General features: G+C 36.9%; 2 protein-coding genes across 2 annotated transcripts in view; both read left to right on the forward strand.

Moving 5' to 3' along the window:
• Positions 1–6037, forward strand: part of LOC112043107 (circadian clock-controlled protein daywake) — a 42470-nt gene extending 36433 nt beyond the window's left edge. Inside the window, exon 7 of the mRNA XM_052885101.1 lies at positions 6028–6037. The gene's annotated coding sequence lies outside the window, so the exon portion shown is untranslated. The remainder of the gene's footprint in view (positions 1–6027) is intronic.
• LOC112043114 (trace amine-associated receptor 6) overlaps positions 1–22624 on the forward strand; it is a 66217-nt gene that overhangs the window by 18782 nt on the left and 24811 nt on the right. The gene's annotated exons all lie outside the window — the stretch shown is intronic.

Below are 22624 nucleotides of genomic sequence, written 5' to 3' on the forward strand. Positions count from 1 at the left end.
CACATCAAAAGCGGTTGTATGTAAAACACAATTATTGAATGAAAGTATATCAGGTCTAACAATTCCCACTAAGAATGTTACAAATAAACCCTGAGTGGCAGAGAATGACCTTGAGTTGAGTCACGCACTTGTGAACGTTGTGTGTAGTGTTAAAGGCGCCTTTGACAGATATCTAACACTCATATATTCATAAAGCCGAAACTAGACACGGAAAGTACCTACCTAATATACGCCTTCATAGTACTTGTCGCATTTTCTCAAAAAAATAGAACAACATATTCGTGGACTCTATGAACGAGACAAGGCGATTCGTTATTCGGTGTTATGACGCGTGGCCGTTTTTTCTGACCTCTGGTCGTCTGACAAGTTGTCAAATGGTTCAGGGTAGTCTATCCATGGGACGGGGTAGGAAATGGTACATTTCCTACTTTGAAAAGGAAGTAGAACGTCTGAGCTAGGATTCAAGATAACATTTAAGAAATGTAGAGGTTGAATCTGAATTAAATAAAAGCTCGTTTAAGTAGGTTCAATTCGAAAAAATATACTTTCAAAACGTTAAGATTAACTATTTGTAGAGATTCTTTCACGGGTGTCTGGAAATCTTGAGATTAAAGTCTGATTCTTTGACTGTGGTATTATTATTGTAATAACTTTAAATTAAGAGATAACTTAGGATTTAACAATCTCTTTGGTATTTAGATTAATAATAACCTCTGCACAGTAAAACCAATTGTGGTTTGTGTTGCATTATTAGGCTTAATTTAAATACGTATTTTGCAGAATAATAAATAAATAAATAATAAAATTACCTTTTATTGAGCTTCCTGATCTGCATTAGGAGACTGAATCATTTATTAATATTTACTAATATAAAATTTAAAAAATAATTTCATTTGTTACTGTCCTCACCAAACCGGACGGTATAAAATCTACAGATAAACTAATAAGGTATACCTAATACAGTCGGTCCATGCGTTGAATATTTATAAGGAGCATATTAACCCCATCACATTTCTGAATCTTTAGGCAATGGACCACCCATTAGCAGACCTTGCCTAATGGACTGTGACATTTCGCCATTTATGTGTAAGGGTCTCTTCGACCTCAATGAATTACGGATGTACTCTATACACTTAAGAACCAGAGAGGGTTAAGTTCTTTGAAGGAGAAATTATATTATAATTTATTACCTATCGTCTAGGTCTCGACTACCTTAAGGAGTTTCATAAAATGTAAATAAAAATTAATTGACTTCATATATTCTAATCACAATAATAGGTAACATAAAAATAGACCTTTCCCCTCCCTTTTCTTCAAAAGTACATACTGAATCTAAAAAAAAAATACAAAAGTTAGCCTTCTACTTAAAGATTTCTGATAAACCTTAAAACTCTTAAATTTTTAATATGAAGGTCACTTTTAGGGTGCGAGATGGAAAAGTTAAAAATGCAAACTGCATCGTGTGACATATTATATCAAAGAGCCTGCATAAGATAAACTCAATTTTATATTTTTTTAAATAATGAATAGCTGACAAGTTATTTAAGAAAATAAACTATTCAAGATTTCAATTTCAATATCGTATAAGGAAATATAATTAATGTTTAGAGTCTCTTTACTCGAGTTCAACTCTTTTTTTCTCTCTACAAGTTGGCTACAATCTCACCTGATGGTAAGTGATGATGCAATCTAAGATGGAAGCGGGCTAACTTGTTAGGAGTAGGATGAAATGCACATTCCTTTCGGCTTCTACACGACATCGTACTGGAACACTAAATCGCTTGGCGGTACGTCTTTGTCGGTAGGGTGGTAACTAGCCACGGCCGAAGCCGAATTAAGAAACCTCAATCGCCCCAGCCGGGGATCGAACCCAGGACCTCCATCTTCAAATCTACCGCGTACACCACTGCGCCACAGAGGCCGTCAAGAACTCAACACGCAGGTTACCTGGTTTTTTAGTAGCTTATTTTTCTCAATGTAGAAACTATTTGTAGTGTGTATACTTACTGTTTTATTTGTTTTTTATACAACAGTAAAATCCGCTGCTCTCACGGCAAATTGAACTGTAACTCCCGTACTCAGTTTCAGATTTGGCCATACAGCCTAGTTTTAGCTTCCTCCCACGATTTTCCTCTATTTCCCTTTTCTGTACTGACGCGATATTTCCAATACCGAATTGAAATCCGTTGGCTCAATAGAGTTTTTAACTTGAGTTGAATGGCTACATTTGATTCTTTTAAAACCTTCACCATTTTTGTAGACACATGAAAAGTTAAAAGAGCATTGTATTTGTAACCGAATATTTTACATTTTACTCCATTGAAATCTTACATTTTTTTTAACCCGAACCTTGGAAAGTTATACAACAGAAATTCGTTCATTTTATACGTTCGTTCAAATTACGTTCCTGGGGATTTCGCCGGGAATAATTGACGACCTCCGTGGCGCAGTGGTATGCACGTTGGATTTACAAGACGGAGGTCGTGAGTTCGATCCCCGACTGGTTATCCGATTGAGGTTTTTTGAATTGGCTTCGGCTGTGACTAGTTACCACCCAACCGACAAAGACGTTCAAAGCGATTTAGCGTTCCAGTACGATGTCGTGTAGAAACCAAAAGGAGTGTGGATTTCATCCTACTCCTAACAAGTTAGCTCTCTATCTTAGATTGCTTCAACACTTACCATTAGGTGAGAATGTAGTCATCAGCCGCCTGATGCTTAGGATTCCAAAAACATGAAATTAAGCTTCCAGAAGCACATCAATGATGAAACAAAAAGTCAAACTGTCATATTATTTTCCAAGGTTCAAAGTAACTTTTGAATGTACTAATTTAGGGCAAAGATAATATGACGCCTAAATATCAGCGTCATGATTCGTGACAAAGAAATATTACAAACAAATTACTTCAATCTAAAGATGTCAACTCAAGTAAATGATTAATGATAAATACGCTGCGCCATTATTAGCAAAACAATAAAGCGATCTCAATTTTCGAGAAATAAGTTATTTTGTTAAGCTAAAGGCAAGACTAAAACAGGATTTTTGATTAATCACTGCACGGGACCATCGTTTAGGGCACGACGAACCACTATCTATTTATATATATTACATGGTGGGTAGGTACACAGTAATAAGGCATTTGAGTTATAATAAAAGCTATTCCTTTAATTATAATTGATGATTGAGGACACGTGTTATTCAACAAAAAGATGTTTAATTATATTTAACTATTCAAAAACATAAAGGCAAAGACGTACCGCCAAGCGATTTAGCGTTCCGGTACGATGCCGTGTAGAAACCGAAAGGGGTGTGGATTTTCATCCTCCTCCTAACAAGTTAGCCCGCTTCCATCTTAGACTGCATCATAGTCAAGGGCTAACTTGTAAAGAATAAAAAAAAAAAAAAAGAAAAAAAAATTCAGATTTTTTTTTTTTTATTCTCACCTGATGGTAAGTGATGATGTAATCTAAGATGGAAGCGGACTAACTTGTTAGGAGAACGATGAAAATCCACACTCCTTTCGGTTTCTACACGACCGGAACGCTAAATCACTTGGCGGTACGTCTTTGTCGGTAGGGTGGTAACTAGCCACGGCCGAAGCCTCCCATCAGCCAAATACGAGTAATATACGAGTAATTTTTCAGATTTAATTATGTAAGGCTGTTTCATAACTAACTAACCTTAATTCCTAGAGTCAACAAGTTAGTGTTTGATAGCGATCTTACCTACGAGTTAGGTAACAGTTTCAAATGGTAGTAACTTAAAAGGGGCACATTTTATTAGACAAAGCCTACTTGTTTCTTCGTTGGTCGTAACTAATCACTAAATAGATTTGCGCGCTTAGCTGGCATGTTATTAACGACTTACAATTGAAGTTTTCCATATGACCAGACCTTGAAAAAATTAAAGTCAAATTCTAACAAATCATTTTGACGGCCTCCGTGGCGCAGTGATACGCTCGGTGGATTTACAAGACGGAGGTCCTGGGTACGATCCATGGCTGGGCCGATTGATTGTCTGGTAGGAGGCTTCGGCCGTATTTACCACCTTACCAAAGACGTACCGCCAAGAGATTTAGCGTTCCGGTATGATGTGTAGAAACTGAAAAGCACACCCCTTTTTTCGATGTTTGGATGTTCATCCTACTTCTAACACCTTCATCTTAGATTGCATCATCACTTACCATCAGGTGATTGTACTCAAGGCCTTATAGACTACAAGCCCTTGTACAAAAATTACATGTGAAATGAACCAACATGAATTACGCGAGTGAAGATTAAGGCTTGCGACTCTTATCTTTCGACTCCTGCGCTGGAAAAATGTACGGCGTTTACGGTTAAAGTATCTAATATATGTGTACAAAACGAATTGCACAAAAAAAATAAATGACCTATTTTGCTTCTGCAGTTGTCGACAATTAAAAGTTTGTTCTGACTTCCGGCACCACCATTACTATTAAGTATACTATTACTTGTAAGGAATATAAAACAATCCATACACAACTACATCTGCATAGTGAGATACTAAATCGACCCCAATTTGAGTTCGATTCATGTTCCTATCCTTCTAATCTGTGATACGAGTATGTATTCTGTCCTGGGAGATTGTTTGCATGGTCACTGTTGTAGTGCATCGGATACCGGTCAACAGCATAGGTAATTGTCTGTTTCGTACAGTCACAGCACCGTTCCATCTAACTTCAAACAGACTGTCCCATAAAAGACCGAAATTCGGACACGACCCAATGAAAAATGCCCCCATTTAAATGGAATTCCGCGTAAGCATTATATTCAACTTCGAAATACCAATGGAGCTTTTAAAATAGGTCGTCCTTTTCAATATCTGAAATATCGGGCACAGGAGTGAGTTTATACGTGACTTATTCAGCGGTTAGGTTTCTTTTAAATACAGTTGATTTGATCATTTGAGCTGTTAAGCTCGGCCTGTATCGAATAATCGGATTTCAAATATTTCTTGTAATATTTAGTTGTGTATCTATGTATTATATTGCTACTTTAGTATGTAAAGGAATCATTATTTGCCGTCGACCCCTGCTATCCATTATTCAGTAGTCTTGTTGAATGCTATAATTTGAATATTGTCATCCCTTGCCTTCGTCGTCATCAACCCATATTCGGCTCACTGCTGAGCTCGAGTCTCCTCTCAGAATGAGAGGGGTTAGGCCAATAGTCCACCACGCTGGCCCAATGCGGATTGGCAGACTTCACACACGCAGAGAATGAAGATAATTCTCTGGTATGCAGGTTTCCTCACGATGTTTTCCTTCACCGATTGAGACACGTGATATTTAATTTCTTAAAATGCACACAACTGAAAAGTTGGAGGTGCATGCCCGGGACCGGATTCGAACCCACACCCTCCGGAATCGGAGGCAGAGGTCATATCCACTAGGCTATCACTGCTCCCTTGCCTTACTATGCTGTATCCTTCACTTATACTGAATGTTTACAATAGAATATTATTCTACTTGATAAATAACACTTAGCATTTATTTCAATAGCCGTTTTGGACCATTTTTTTATTCTTTAAAAGTTAGCCCTTGACTACAATCTCACCTGATAGTAAGTGATGATCTTTGATGATTAATCTAACATGGAAGCGAGCTAACTTGTTAGGAGGAGGATGAAAATCCACTCACCTTTCGGTTTCTATACGACATCGTACCGGAATGCTTAATCACTTGGCGGTACGTCTTTGTCGGTAGGGTGGTAACTAGCCACATCCATCGGTCCAAGGACCATCCAAGTATGAAAATGTATTTTTTTAATAATATGAGTAATGTTGATTTCGGGCCCTTTATCATTGAGCTATCGAGGCTAAGTTTGATCTTTAACAGTGTTTTTCAAAATTAAAAAAAAACTAAATTCTAAATTCATTTACTTTAAGTAGGCTCAGTTTACAAGCACGTACAATTTTTTTTAATCATACAGTATTATAATTTACAATTGATAAAAACATTATAGTTGAGTACCTAACCTTGACTAAGAAAAACACTGATTTAATCTTGATATAAACTGATTTACTTATTTAAATAGCGGATTTCATAATATTAATAGCTTCGATTTTAATATTTCCAGTTCTGTTTACTTTAACTCTTAGAATATTTTTTATCTTTCTTGTTTTGTTTTCGTTCTTCAAGCAACGGATTGAAATAATTGAATTTTTAGCGAATTTTTCCTATCGCAAATCTTAAGTTACATAAACATCTCTCGGAAAATGGAGATTCCAATAATAAAATTGTCCGTTACGTAGCGCTTAATGGCTGTAGATTGTGTGTCATGAAAATCTCAATTCTCGTTTAAAAAATATCTTTAATCGATTCCTTGATGGTACATAATATATCCTTCAATAAAATGATTATTATCAATTTTAGAACTATTTGTAAGTTAAGGTAAGGGTATTCCAAAGAGAAACCAAGTCACTTTTAACGGCAATAGTTTGTCGGGTTAGAAATTAGGACCTCTTGTATTTAAATCCACTCCTTTTATCTGTAGGTTGATTATATGTAACTCTAAATCAAGTAGGTATAAAAATGTATTGTATATACTTTTCTAGCAGTTTAAGAATTTTTGTTATTTTTATATATGTATGTATTTTTTTATATATCAGAGCCATAAAGTTCTAGTAGAATGAGGCTTGATTTACTTCTAATCTAGGTCCCAGGTTCGATACCATGGGATGGACTTTCATTCTCGCTCCACGACTACATTGTCTCACACTCAGAAGTGTAATATTAGACTTGTTTAAAAACTTACATGATTAATTATTTTATTGCATTACATTTCCTTGAAAAATATAAAGAAAAATCATGTCATCAGGAGTAAGTATAAATCAATAAGGCCACCTTTGTAAACGCATATATAGTTTTCACTGTAGTGTGAGCAATAGTTTAAGTTCTTTATTAAAAAAATACATAAAGGCGAAATGCGATAGCTTTTCAAATCTACGCTGCTAGCGAACATTACAATATATTTATCGCCTTACACCCAGTTCCATAAATACAGGCTCCAAGTCCGCTTCATGCATACAAATATAAACGGACATTTACATCTGGGTCGCATATGTTCATACCGATATATTCATAAGCATTAACATTCACTTTGGCACCCCTTATCCACAGGATAATTTTGGCAAAACGTTATATATACGTGGGTCCATATTTTGGTAATTAATGTCGATGTACCGCTCTACCCAATTTATTGTTGAGGACTCTGCGCTCGAAATTTTTGACAAGCATATATGTATATGTTACCGTTAAATTATAAAATATTTTAGTTTATAATCTCACTCGTGATATTATAATCTACCGTCATATTGTAAACTGAAAATACTGATTGCAATTTAACGTGTTATTTTTCGGTATATTATAATCTATCGGAAGTGAAACCGTTAAATTGCAATCTTAAAACATCAACTGTCCGAACTTGCCCCTGATTGGTCGGCCTTACAGCAGACCGATCTGTTTCCATGGAGTTAGGAATGAAACATATATATGTCAGTAAAATAAAATACTTCAAGAATTGTGACATCACATATTTATTTATTATACCTAAAGACTGAGTAAAGTTGTATGTTCATGCTCTAACCTAACCTAACCTAGCTTTAGATTTCACTAAATTATACATATAATTAACAATAACAACAGTTTACTAATGGAAGTGTTTAAAATTAAGTGTTTAAAAAATTAGGAAACGCACTGGCCACCCCTTCGATTTTCTTTCTTTTCTTTTTTTTCTTTGATTTATCCTGGCTGCCTGATAAATATTAAAGATAAATAAATTTAACATAAATGTTTATGCTACCTGTTATGTCTACGTGTTATGTCTATCTAGATTCTAGATAGACATAACACATAATTGGTAAATATGCTGGGGGCACGGGAGTATCCCAAATTTACCCAAAGCGAATTTTCATTATTCCTAACATTATCTTAATATTGTTATGCTAACAAAATGTCTACTATTTTTAATTAGGCAAGAAGGAAAATCTACAGATAATACAACATTATACATATACAAGTATATTAAGGAAGTAATAATAGTAATAACGAATAAAGATTTATTTTCGTCCATCAGGACATGGTTATTTTTGTATTGTGTATTTTGACAAGGTTGAATCTACACAATAAACGTATTTTCATAGTTATCCTGCCAATATAATGAAAAAGAAAGTTGGTAAAAGTTATCGGAAGAACTGCTGAATGGATGTTGTTATAAAAAATATTAAATACGCATTATTTAGCTATCGTTATTTTGTAGACGACTTAACGTAACGTAACGTAACGTAAATAAAAAATGTTTATTTTTATAATCTAAATATTATACTAGAGCTTTTTGCCTGTTACAATTTATTCCAGTACTACTCAACGGATTTTAAAAATTCTTTCACCATTAGAAAGTTTCTTTACCTATTAACATAGGCTATAAATATCATCCCCATAAACCCAAGGGAATGGTGACTACGCGGGTGAAACTAAGGGCGTTTGCTAATAAATGATATAACTGTTATGTCAAATTGTTTCAATTATTTATCTTTAAAAATAAGTAAATGAAATTTGTTTAGACTTTTAAGTTTTACGTGGCTACGTGTTCACAGTCGATACGATACGATACGATACTAGAGAAGGCCTCAAATTTTACTCGCGCAGTTTCGATTCCCGAGGGAAATAAGGGTTTTATTAGTTGTAAATTTGTTCAGCTTTCCATTGGTAAAAAGTATAAAATCGGGTTAAATTAATAACTCTGAAAGCGTAACATATAAACACATTTGTTAGGATGTCAAATTTCTACGATACCTACAAACAGAACACACAGATACGAATACGAATAGCGTACGAATGTGTTACAATTTCAATGGCAACAAATAAACCACTGTTCTACGACAATTCAATAAACTCACTTCAATCGAACTATCATGTACCCAACAATTATTGGAAGGTTCTTCGGAATAGCACCCCGTTAGACCATTTTCATTCAAATTGATACATTACTAGGCGACCCTAATTGTATGCGGGTTGCTACGTGGTCGAATCCAGTATCCCGATAGATTTACATCTATCTTACACCTGCCAATTTATAGCTATCGAACTGGGCCTTTTTTTCAATTTGTAAACAAATCCCGATTGGTAGTGCTCAGTGTCAAAATGCTTTGGAGCATGATGATTACATTAAACCTTTGTAGGTTTTCTGTTCTCGAATATAATATAAACTGTTGTGTGAATACTTTTTTTTTTGTCGACTAGATCACTATGATGGCCTCCGTGGCGCAGTGGTATACGCGGTGGATTTACAAAACGGAGGTCCTGGGTTCGATCCCCGGCTGATCCGATTGAGATTTTCTTAATTAGTCCAGGTCTAGCTGGTGGGTGCCTTCGGCCGCGGTTAGTTACCACCCAAAAATGGTTCGACGGCCATACTTGTGTTATTTTTTAAAAGCTGGACATTAGTCAGCCATGTTTCTACCATGGGTAAGAAAGGGAGAAAAAGGGATGCCTCGAAGCTCATTGTCTGAGCTATGTATGTATGCACAATATTGTTTTTGTTGCTTCAAAAAAAAATATTTAACAAAAATTGTTTTATTTTCAATATGATTAAGGATTTTTAAAACCAAACCATATTATTCCAAACTACATAATTGCCTACCTTATTTACGTATGGTAGGAACATATGCTGACAAAATGTTTTTGATCAGACCCCTTTACCTAAAAATAGTGGATGCGGAATTCCGAAACTAGTTACTAAAAAGTCAAATAAATGTTTAGTTAAAAAATCAAAAACGTTCGAATGAGCACGACGCGGCGTAGCGGAAAGAAAAACACGATCATTTTCAGAACCTAGCAATTAGAGACCTTGTTAACTATTTTGAGGACTTTTATAACAAACTAGCTGGGTTTCCGTTATCGTAGGAATACGAGAATAATATATAGCCTTCCTCGATAAATGGGCTATCTAACACTGAAAGAATTTTTCAAATTGGACCAAAAGTTCCTGAGATTAGCGCGTTCTAACAAACAAGCAAACAAACTCTTCAGCTTTATATATTAGTATAGATATAGATATAGATTTGAAGCTTTTTTAACGTCTGTTAATAAAACTCTCAGCATACAGTTGTTGTAATGTCTTAGAAATCAGTCTGGCTTATATTCATATAAGTCTTTGTGGTCAGCTAGCTATGTGTAAAGTGAAGCTTATGTGAAGCTAATATGCACTGAATCTCCCATTGTCATCGCATGTCAGGAACACTCCGCTTTCAGTCGGTCAGCTGTCGATACTGCGGTTATGTGTTTTGACGACATTGACACTTCGAAGGAAGGCAGAATAAAAATTTATTATCGTAGATAGAGGCTTAACAAATAACCTGGTTAATTTATTGGATTGGAGCTCATTCAAATGATATTAGTCGTACATAATATGAGGTCAAGTTCTTCGCTTATTTGAAGGGGATTTTGAAACTCGGCTTTCGGAATAAAAACCTTATTGGAATACTGTTTGAATATACTTGTACCCACTTAGACACTTGTAGTGCAATAGACTTGGTATTTTTTTCACATTATTTCTTTCTATTCTTTTATTTATTTCTTAAAGACAAGCTTATGGATCAAGTACAATTGCTCACGGTTCTTTAGCCTGAAATAGTTGTTTTAGTCACTAGAGCCTATGTCTATAATTTAATGGCAAACACACTCTTACCTTTGAGACAGGCACAGCACTGCTGGTTGGTGGCAGGAATAGACATAATGTTAGTACTGCCACATAGGTCTCGTGGTTAGCTGGTTCGGCTACGGATGATGAGGTCCAGGGTTCGGATTTTTCTTATTACAAAAATCTTAATATCAGCCTGGAGTTGGGAAATCAGCGGTGCTGGTATACCCCCGTTTCTTGGAGAGCACCTGAAGCCCTCGGTCCTGCGCCTGATCTTTCACCGGTCGTGTCAGTCTGCCATCCTATCGGACTTTGAGAGAGAGGGAATAGAGAGCGAGAGAGGGAATAGCGAGAGAGTTTTTTTTAATATGTATGATTGTGTCTATAGCGCGAAACGTGATTTCGCACTAAAATACACTTCGAACTTATCCATTTGCAATATCATCATTATCAACCAATATTTGGCTCACCGCTGAGCTCGAATCCTCGTCTCCTCTCAGAATGAGAGATCTGCGGATGAATCCTCGTCTCCTCTCAGAATGAGAGATCTGCGGATTGGCAGACACGCAGAGAATTAAGAAAACGAAACGAACGAATTCGAACCCACACCCCCGGAATCGGAGGCAACGGTACATATTCACTGGGATACACGGCTCTTATATGCACTATACAGGCATGTAAATTAATCTAGCTATAGAAGTGTCTATTATATTTTTTAAAATTTTTATTAGCTTAGTTGTTTTTATTCACTTTGAACTGATGAAGCTTACAAAAGAGAATAACGAGAGCTAGACAACTTTTTATGAACTAATGAGCTTTGTGGCTGTATATTTTTCATTCTGAACGCCTGGAGTATTATGTCACAATTTATAAGAATTAGTCTTATTTCATTTATATTTCATACTAGCGGACGCCCGCAACTTCGTCCGCGTGAAATTCAATATAAACTTTCAACTACCCCTACCCTCCCTACCCCTATCCCGTTTTCTTATTATTATTATAAATATGAACTTTATACAATAACAATAAAGCTCAAATTGACTACGTTTTAGTTGGAAAACATTTGTATGGGAAAAAGAAAAGGGCTATTTTTATGGTTTTTCCGGCATTTATTCCAATTTTTCTCGCCGTAAAAACCATTCCAGTACTTCAAGGAACATTTAAAAAAAAGAATTGGCCAAATTGGTCCAGTCGTTGTTGAGTTATGCGCTTACCAACGCATTTTGCGATTCATTTTTATATTATAGATTATATTCTGAACAAGTTTAATGCTTTAGTATAAACTGTATGTGTCAGATATAATCTATACTAATATCATAAAGCTGAAGAGTTGTATGATTGAACGCATTAATCTCAGGAACTACTGGTCCGATTTGAAAAATTATTTCAGTGTAGGATAGCCCATTTATCGAGGAAGGCTATGTGCTATATATCATCCCCGTATTTTTACGGGAACGGAAACCACGCGGGTGAAACTGCGCGGCGTAGCGCAGCGCAGCTAGTAATAAAATAAGTACTCAACTAATAGACTAGATATGTCACTCGGTTTCAACCGCCTAATTCTAGTTCCTGTAGGGAGTATTGGAAGACTGACACCTAGCTCTATGTGCTAATCCAGACTGACCAATAAACGTCCAGTTCCGTTTAGGCGTTTTCTTCTATCGACAATATATCATCATCTTATCAGCAGATGGACGTCCACAGCAGGACATAGGCCTTTTTTAGGGACTTCAAACCATCACGATGTTGAGCCACCGCGACTCGCTTGATATAATCAGGGTCTCCATTCCAGCACCTTGAGACCCCAACGTTCATCGGCTCTTCGAACTATGTGCCATGCCCATTGCCAATTTAGCTTCGTAGAGGTCCCGGGTTCGGTTCCCAGCACGGGTCAATTTAGGATTTTATATTAGATCTAGTCTGGTTACCACCCTACCGGCAAAGATGTACCGTCCATCGATTTAGCGTTCCGGTACGATGCCGCGTAGAAGCTGACAGAGGTACTCGTAAGTAAGGGTAGATAGAATAACAAAAACCGCTCCTACGATTTTGAAAGTTCTCCTCGATTTCCTTAACATGGTACCACACTCAAAGGATCTCCTTTCCAACAAAAAAAGATCAGAATCGGTCGATTAACGATGAAGTTATGCGCGAACATACATAAAAAAATATGTACCTACGGTCGAACGGAAAACCTTCTTTTTTTGAAGTCGGTAACATACGGCACAATCCAGTTTTTTCTACTGCAACAGTTACCACACGGCCTTGTGTTTTATATTTAGTTTTGCACCTCGATCTGGTGAAAATAATAATCCCCCTATATTTATTGTACAATTTAGTAAAGAGGTAACTCTTACATACTTGCCAACGTGGTTTCAGTGCTCATATTTCTCTTAAATAGGCTTTCTAATGCTCCAAGTTCTTGCCATGTTGCTATCTGATGTAATTTGGCAATAGTTCCACCTTATACGTAAGCTAGGGAAGTGTTAGAAATGCTATGCTGGCCCAAGGTTGGCATACATCCAGAAATAAGGGAGCCTTCACACCTGTTTTAACCCATTGTTAAGTTAGTGCTTTTTAGGGTTCCATAGTCCACAAGGAACCCTTAAGTTTCGCCATGTCCGTCTGTCTGTCTGTCCGTGGTTTAGCGCAAAGACTATTACTACTAGAAAGCTGTAGTTTAGCATGAGTATGCAGTCGTACCTACATTAATATGTGAAAAATAATAAAAATATTTAAAGATTAAAGTTTTCATGTAATCCTGTCTCAAACAAATATGATATTTTTTTTCAATGTAGTAGAACGATAGTGAACAATTTAAGACTATTTAAAAAAAAGTGTCAACGGCTAGCCTATATTGTAAAGCTGTGATGTATGGACACAACTTTAAAATAAACGTCTTTTCTTTCTTTCAATGGGTCAAAGAAGCAGAGTCCAATATAAAGTAGTACCTACCTAATATTCAAGAATGCTTTACAATGTCAATACGCTTCATAAAGGAAGCGTGGCTCTACTAATGACGTGCTCTCGGCATTTCCCACGTAATCGATGTCACTTGCCTCACGTGAGTGCCAGTATCGATTACCAACAAAACCATATTACTTCGGGCGACGTTACGCCAACGACCTGGTTTCATAATTACATATTTTGCACAATTTTGATTACATCTTCAGGATTTTGTTGTCATTTATATTTCACTAATCATCATGGGCATTATTAGAAAGCTTAAAGTCACTCAGCGGGCGATGGAGCGAGCTATGCTTGGAGTTTCTCTGCGTGATCGAATCAGGAATGAGGAGATCCGCAGACGAACCAAAGTCACTGACATAGCTCAGCGAGTCGCGAAGCTGAAGTGGCAATAGGCAGGGCCACATAGTTCGAAGAGCCGATGGACGTTGGTGTCCCAAGGTACTGGAATGCAGTGTTGGTCGACCCCCCACTAGGTGGACCGAAGATATCAAGCGGGTTGCAGGGAGCCGCTGGATGCTGGCGGCTCGAGATCGTTGTGCTTGGAGGTCCATGCAAGAGGCCTATGTCCAGCAGTGGACGTCTATAGAATGATAATTTAATCATCATCAGCTTCTCCGACACAGCCAGGACTTTATTTTTCCATAGAGGGAAATTCCTCATGGATACCCGTTTGGGTAGTGCCGTACTCCTGTCGGCTAAAAACCTCTCCTACCTTCAAAACGCTAGTCTAGCACCTGCCATTTGACGTACCACCACCAACGCAGTCTATTCTCACTTTTCAAGTTCCTTTTCATCATTCTTCTATATTTTCATTATACTTTCCAGGTAAATATGCAAAATTTCGACCAATACGGCGGGGTAATCCCAGTCTGATCCGTTTGGTCCCAACACAATGAAAGAGACATCGATAATTGCGATAACGCCGCTATTGGTTGACTTTTGTCTATTTTTCTTCACGATTACGTTGTTTGGTCGCACGTTAGGCGTGCAGATGACAAAATTCTATGAAAATCTATTAAGAAATTCAGCAAAATCAGTAATCGTCGAAATCAACTTAAAAATATATTACTACACTTAACTATATCTCAAGTTAGTCAAGAGAATAAGTTTTCCTTTCATGTCGGAGCAGTAACCTGGTTTATCATTTTTTTCCAAACTTTTGACATAAATTCTCCGGGGCAACGGAACAGGAAGAACTTTAGAAGAAATGTTCAGCACCCAATAACAGTAATTGAATATTGAATAGCGAGTGTGTCATAGCTTACATATTGTGTTACGGAAGCTGAATACGAAATTTCGATAAGAAACGATTTTGTTGACTTTATATGAATATAGCACTCATCACGTAGGTATGTTTGGGATGTTTAGCGTGTGTGGTTTTCGGAATATTTTTCAAGTACACGGGCTTGTTTTTACCCAGTTGTAAGTTTTGTGTCTAACATTTTAAACTATCTCACTAATACTATAAAGACGAAAGTCCGTGTGTGAGTGTGAAAGTATGTGTGTGAGTGTGTATGTTCTTCATTTTCGCTGCGGCTACTGAAGAGATTTGACTGAAATTTGGAATGGAAATAGATTTAACTCTGAATTAACACGAAGGCACATTTCATCCCGGAAAAATCCATGGTTTCCGCGGGATTTGTGAAAAACTGAATTCTGCGCGGACGAAGTCGCAAGTGTCTGCTATTTAATTTAAAGTTATGTAAATGCCTCAAGGATATTTAATGCCTCCAATGCCCTACCCAAAAATGTCAACCAGCCGGTAGAACCTCTTATTTTTCCAAACTACCTATTAATTGATTTTAACATATTTACTTAGTACTTGTATACTGAACCCTACGCGTCTATGAATTTTAATGTACGGTTCAGAATAATTATAAAGGAGGTTAATAAATCGGCTTTTCAAATAGATGATCCGTTTAGCTGAACAGATAATAAGACTTTTGGTTTAACGGCAGGTGATAATAGAAAATCAATAGCTTTGAACGGGAGGCCAGAGTGAGTGCTAATAGGCCTTAACGAGGTGTGTCGTCACTACGTTTGGAGGGTTTCTCAACACTTGTTTTATGTCTCTACTTTTTTTATATTAACATGTTCGCTGCGGCACTGAGTTTTCTTTACTTTCCTTTGGTGCGGTACGAGGTTTTTTGACCTCATACTAAAACTTTATGTGGTGCGGTTCGAGGTTCATCGACCTCGTATCTCTTGACGACACTAGACGTGCGAGGTCAATTGACCTCGTACGCAGCGTAAGTGTTAATGCACTTATTTTCGAAAACTACCCGACGCCCGGGACTTTGCATGAAAGTCTATTGTTTACAAATCCCAAGGGAAGTATGGATTGTTTGTAAGATAAAAAGTAGCCGATATGTGGTTTTAATGTCCCCCTTTATGTTTAGTGAAATTCTCATTAAAATCGTTTCAGCCATTTCAGAAGTTAGTCCAAACAAACAGACAGTCAGACTAAAATTATAAATTAGTTCGTTTGTGTTTTAGTTTCGAGTAAATTATTATAATATGTATGTGAGATAACTTTCATGTGTATATGTGTATAAAATAGCGCTACTGGTATTGCCTATTCATTACTTACAAAATGTTACTCTGTTATATATAATCAGTAAAATTTTTGTTTGTCTGTGTGTCTGTCTGTCTGTCTGTATGTTCGTTATAGAAACAATAAGTACTCGACGGATTTTAACGAAACTTGGTACATTTATTCTTCATACTCCTGGGCTGGTTATAGTATACTTTTCATCACGCTACGATCAATAGGAGCAGAGCAGTAAAGGGAAATGTTGGGAAAACGGGAGAAGTTCCTCCATTTTTTAAGCTTCCGTCGCGTGTGCAGCCTTAATGGTTAAGGTAGGGGTAGGGGTAGGGTAGGGTAGAAATAGGGTAGGGGCAGGGGTAGTTAAAAGTTTACATCGTTTACTTTCGCGCGGACGCAGTCGCGGACGCCCGCTAGTATAAACTAAATCGAAATCGCTTCATCCGTTCGGAACTATGGTGCACAGACAGACTGACACGTCCATCTTATAACACCCCTCTTTTTGGGAGGGTTAAAAAAATACATAAAATCCCATTCTAATAGTTGGCTCGATTTTCGTAAAAATCCCGTACACACGGGTTCACCAGACCATGTCGAATGATGTTTTCGATTGTGAGACTTGCTGGCACGGTGAGTTCGTACCGGATAGTCGCCCACGTTCCTCGGATGTGGTAACTTGCTAGCCGAAATACGCTGACAATATCCCGCAGTAAATCTCAAACTTTTCCTTTATAGCCTTGTTATGTAAGTAATACCAGCCCAAGGGAGGATTTAAAAATTGTAATGGAGAAAGTAATTGCTGTTAGCTTTTACAAGTAAAATTTTATACCTACGCAGTAATTTGACAATATACAAAGAAATAGCTAAATATGCTAGTTGACACTTTTTTTGAATGGTCGTATATATAATTATCGTTCAACTAGATTGAAAAAAAAAATCATATTTTTTTGAGACGGAATTAGGTAAATGAAAATTTTAATATTTAAATATTTATTTGACAATACGAGCGAAAACACTATCGGTCATGATTACAAAACAGAGCGTTTGACAAAAATATTACTTTTCTGACACTAAAAAATAGAAGATTTTGAGGTTTGGATTTTTTTTTAAAATACATGATTTTTAGACTCCTAAGAAATCTTTAACTTTTATTAAATTAATATCGAAATATTTTCGACCCTTATTCATTAACATATACGAAATTAATGTTGTTTACCTATATAACATTTAATATGAGTCAACTACCCTATTGCGAGCGAGAAGTAGGTTTATTATATCTATGAAAATAAAGAAAATTTAAATGTTTGTATTCATATGAAAATGAATATGGTACTTATGTAGTGATATAATACTCGTAATATGTATTGAGAATTATAAATCGTTAATAGCTTCCTGTGGTTTACATTGGGTAGTTTAATAATAGTTGGCAGCGCGCGTAGAGGGAATTTTGTGGTAATAGACATGGATTTCAGGTTCTGCCATAAATTATTTAATATTGAGATCATAATTATGTGATAGATGCTACTGAAACTATGGTAGACAGTATAGTTATTTTATGGATTCAATCTTCTGTAAAATTAATCATATGGATTCAATATGAAACACGCCTAAAACTCACGTGATACATTGTGCAACGAGGCAGGATTTAAAGTCATCGTGCCGCGTTACAAGAACCAGTTCATGATTAAGGGCCCGAAACTAGTTGAACATCTCCAATATTGTATCAGATGAGTTTTAGCCATATTTCATAACTAGTGGACTCGCGACTTCGTCGGCGTGGCGTTCAGTTTTACACAAATCCCATGGATTTTTGGGATGAAAAGAAACCTATTTATTAATCCAGAGTAAAATCTATTTTCATTCCAAAATTCAGCTAAATCGTTTCAGCAACCACGGCGTAAAAGAGGAACAAACATACTTACACACTTACACACAAACTTTCGCCTTTATAATGTTAGTGTGATAAATTAATATGAATGACACTCACAATAGTCTAAATTCTAATCATCAACCCATTTTTAATGACCCACTTTAGAGCCAAGCCTGTCTCCTTATACCTACTAGAGGGAATTAATCTGAGTCATTGGCTCCCTGCAACCCGCTTGATGTCTTCGGTCCACCTAGTGCAGGGTCGACCAACACTGCGTTTTCCGGTGCGGGGTCGCCATTCCAGCACCTTGGGACCTCAACGTCCATCGGTTCTTCGAACTATGTGGCCTGCCCATTGCCACTTCAGCTTCGCGACTCGCTGAGCTATGACGGTGACTTAGTCACCGATCCTTATATACAAAGACAAAAACACAAACAGACATCATCATCAACATCATCATGTCCGCAGATGCATGTCCACTGCAGGACATAGGCCTTTTGTAGGCACTTCCAAACATCACGATACTGAGCCGCCTGCATCCAGCGAATACCTGCGACTCGTTTGATGACGTCAGTCCACCTGGTCCACAAACAGACAACATATTTATAAAGTTGGATGATAAAATCAAATCGAGGTAATAAGACCCTATAGTTTCTGAGCACATTCGGTTTTCATTAGTCGTTAAGTATACATATTGTGTATAGGACGCAAAGCGTTAAGGTCACTCGGGGCTCTTGGCTGTTGGCTTGGACGTGATCCAAAGGCTATATGTGCTCGCTATAATAACTTTGACGTAATATAATCTTGTTATAAGTGTTAATGGCGACACTATAATGAATATAACGTCGTTTGTCACAGTAGCTGGGATCGAGATTATGTGTGACATTGAAACTGCGCAAATTTTACGAAGTCAAAGTTTTCATTGTCAACTCAGTACTTACCTATGAGCTTTCTCACAAAAATATAATGTCAATGTTTTTTCTACGTGTAGTCCCCGTTTCCGTAGGAAATTAGGAATACGGGGATAAATCTAATTATATAAACGCGCAAGGTCACTTAGTTGTTATCAACCCATATTCGGCTCGATACTGAGCTCGAGTCTCCTCTAAGAATGAGAGGGGATAGATAGGTCTTAGTTCACCACGCTGGTCTAATGCAGATTGGCAGACTTCACACACGCAGATAATTTTGATATCTAATTTTGATATCTTAGGAAAGCCGCCATATTGGATTTGTATTGACGTTTCTTAGCTAGTTATGTATTGTCATCAGAACTCAGAGCGTGTGCAAAATTTCATTCTAATCGAAAATTAAGGTGAAATTAAGATTCCAAGATTTCTTTACAGACATCGTTACAAGTGAAGCTAATATAAAGCGTGTAAAAATCAAATGTTACCTAGTTAAGATGTCATTATGCTACTTATGGATAGTAGAGGTGCAAAGCTGGTTACTTCTCATGTTAAGCCGTCGGCTCTATTCATTATCTCTAACTCTTAACTCTAATGGATCAGCTCATTTCTTATACATTGAGGGAAACTCTCATTAGGACGAGCTTTCAAAGTTATAAGTATGCTAGGGTCATCTTACTTTAAGTATTCATACAACTAAATGGACAATGACTCTGGCCTTAATTGAACGGATTACATTGCAATGTCTTCTCTATTCTATTGAGGTTTTGAGGTATTTTGTCGGCCTCCGTGGCGCAGTGGTATGCGAGTTCTTGGGTTTCGTTTCCTTAATTGGTCCAGGTCTGGCTGGTGGACAGCTTCGGCCGTGGCTAGTTACCGCCCTACCGGCAAATACGTACCGTCAAGCGATAATAATTTGTCAAGGTGATAATAATTTGTCAGCCTATGTTATGTTCCTATATTAGGCAAGTACCAACGCTAGGCAACTAGTTTGGATCATGATGACTTTGGGAGGTAGCAGGTAACACCTTAATTTATTTGATATAATCTATACTAATATCATAAAGCTGAAGAGTTTGCTTGTTTGTTTGTTTGATTCAACGCGATAATCTCAGGAACTACTGGTTCGATTTGAAAAAATCTTACAGGGTTAGATAGCCAATTTATCGAGGAAGGATATAAGCTATATTTTATCCCGGTATTTCTACGGGAACGGGAACCACGTCTGTGAAACCACGCGGCGTCTACTATTATATGCCATATTTTTTAAATGTGATTAATATTCCCATTTCCCTTCAACTAGTCGGAACAAATTGTTAGGAGTTGGTGCGACCCCTTGGTAATGAGGTCGGCTTTTTTATCGTTGAGCTATTGAGGTTTCTAATTATTCAAGTGTTTTTTTAATTACTCTCAAAATTAGAAACCTTGTCATCTTTCGCCAGATTCTTGACAATTCTTGGCTAGATACAGCTAAAATAAACATTGTAATGGTTTTTAATTTTATATCCAGATTTTTTTTTTTCTAATCTGTGTTGTTGGCTAAAAGAGATACATTCGGCAGGGAAATGGGAATGAAACGGGCAGTTGCCCGAGAGATATACTCGTAACTGTTGGCAAACAAAAACTGTGTCATGTCACATCGAGTTGATATAGCTAGCCTTGTAGTGAGTAGAGTTAGCATGTACGTAGGTATCTTTTTTTTTTCATTCTTTACATATTAGCCCTTGACTACAATCTCACCTGATGGTAAGTGATGATGCAGATGCAGTCTAAGATGGAAGCGGGCTTACTTGTTAGGAGGAGGATGAAAACCCCTTTCGGTTTCTACACTTCGTAACGGTAGCTTTCCGTTACGATGCCGTGTAGAAACCGAATCGCTTGGCGGTTCGTCTTCTCCGATAGGATTAAATCTCAAACTGCCCAGCCGGGCACCTCCGTTTTGTAAATCCACCGCGCATAGGTACCACTGCACCACGGAGCCTATCAAATTCTGCAGGCCAATTCACTAACTTTGACATTAAACCTACTACTAACCGTTGTTAGTAATTCTTAGGTCCATTGTTTTCGTATTCACTATATATTAAATGCTAACCGATCAAAATTGAGATTCTATGTAAAAAATATCATCGGGTGCCTAACTGAAAACCCTTCATGTATATCATAGAGTAAGTAGGTAGTTAACATTTCCCAGTTGACATTGCCATTTTTGTTAACTTAACGAAATGCGAAAAATGCGATGGTTATTTGATATGATGTTCATTTTAATAGGTTTTTAATAAAGATCAAATTAGTGAATAGGCCAGCTGTTTTTGAAACAAAAGGAAAATTTAAATTCATTGTCATTGGTGCGTGTTACAATGATTCAATGCGTACTTTTAAGTACGCTGATGTGCTTTGTGTTAGTTGTGGTATAGCAGGGGGTAATTTTTGGATCTACAAAAACCCATTAAAAAAAATTAAATAGGTACCACTAGAAAGCCACATTATTTGTAAGTGATAAAAGCTATATTTTATCCCCGTTTTCTTACGGGAACGGGAACTACGCGAGAAAACCGTGGGGCGTCCGCTATTTCTTTAAAATAATGCTTTGCTGCTTCTTTAAAATTTTACTGTACTTTCCTCGATACGAGGTTTTTTGACCTCATACTAAAACTTTACGTGAGAGGTACGAGGTCCATCAACCTCGTAACTCTAGAAGACGCTAGGTGTACGCATTTAACACGTTCGCGGTACGAGGAGGAGTTGACCTCGTACCGCAGCGAACGTGTCAAATGATGATGATGAAGAAAAGATTAAACAAGAAATCTCGTTTCTTAATTTCTTCGTGGCTTTTACGACTTTCAACTAAATATACGAGTAAATGCAACGCAATGCAATATAAATGGAACGCAAAGTGCTGAAGCATGATTAAAAACACTTAGTATATTTTAGTACCTATTGTTTCTGTTATATCACGTTAGTATAGAGCAAAGCTGCAGCCAGTGTTTTTAAAGAAGACTCGACGTAACAAAGCCGACTTTACGTACTCATAAAGCTTTTATACTTAGTTATAGACAAGAGTTGTATGATTCATTCTACGTAGTTACTCAGTGATGGTATCGGGTTAACAGAGCACGATACTACAAATTAAAATGTTATTTTTCCCTTTTTGGTTTCGTGGGCAAGTTAATGATTTGCAGTCGGTTGTATTTCTTTGAAATAATTATTACAACTTGGTTTATAAGCTAATCTTGGTATGAAAAGAATAAGCTATACACTAAGATTGTGATTGATGCCTGAACGGTTAATATTCTAAAACTTTTCCTAGACATATGAGATTTAGTAATATAACCCTCCAACCGGATCAAAAGTTTTTGAGATAATCGCCGGACATAAAACATAAAATTATAATCGTGGAGTTGGCAGATTAGAATCTGTTAGAATTAGTCTCGTGTAGAAATTCTACTAGAGATTTGCATATACTATACCTACATATGAGAAGAATATAGCTCCTTTTGGTTATTTATTATCAAGTTTATTTTTCAGTTTAATGTCAGTGTAGGTATTTGCTTAGATTATAAGGTTGTGTTGGCTGTGTTCGTGGCGTTACCCAATCTGTGGTTCCAACTGAAAATCAGCGCTACGTGTCCAAATTCAAATGGCCACGTAGCATTATCCTGAGCTGGG

Source organism: Bicyclus anynana, chromosome 13 (genome assembly GCF_947172395.1).
Source record: "Bicyclus anynana chromosome 13, ilBicAnyn1.1, whole genome shotgun sequence".
NCBI lineage: Eukaryota > Metazoa > Arthropoda > Insecta > Lepidoptera > Nymphalidae > Bicyclus > Bicyclus anynana.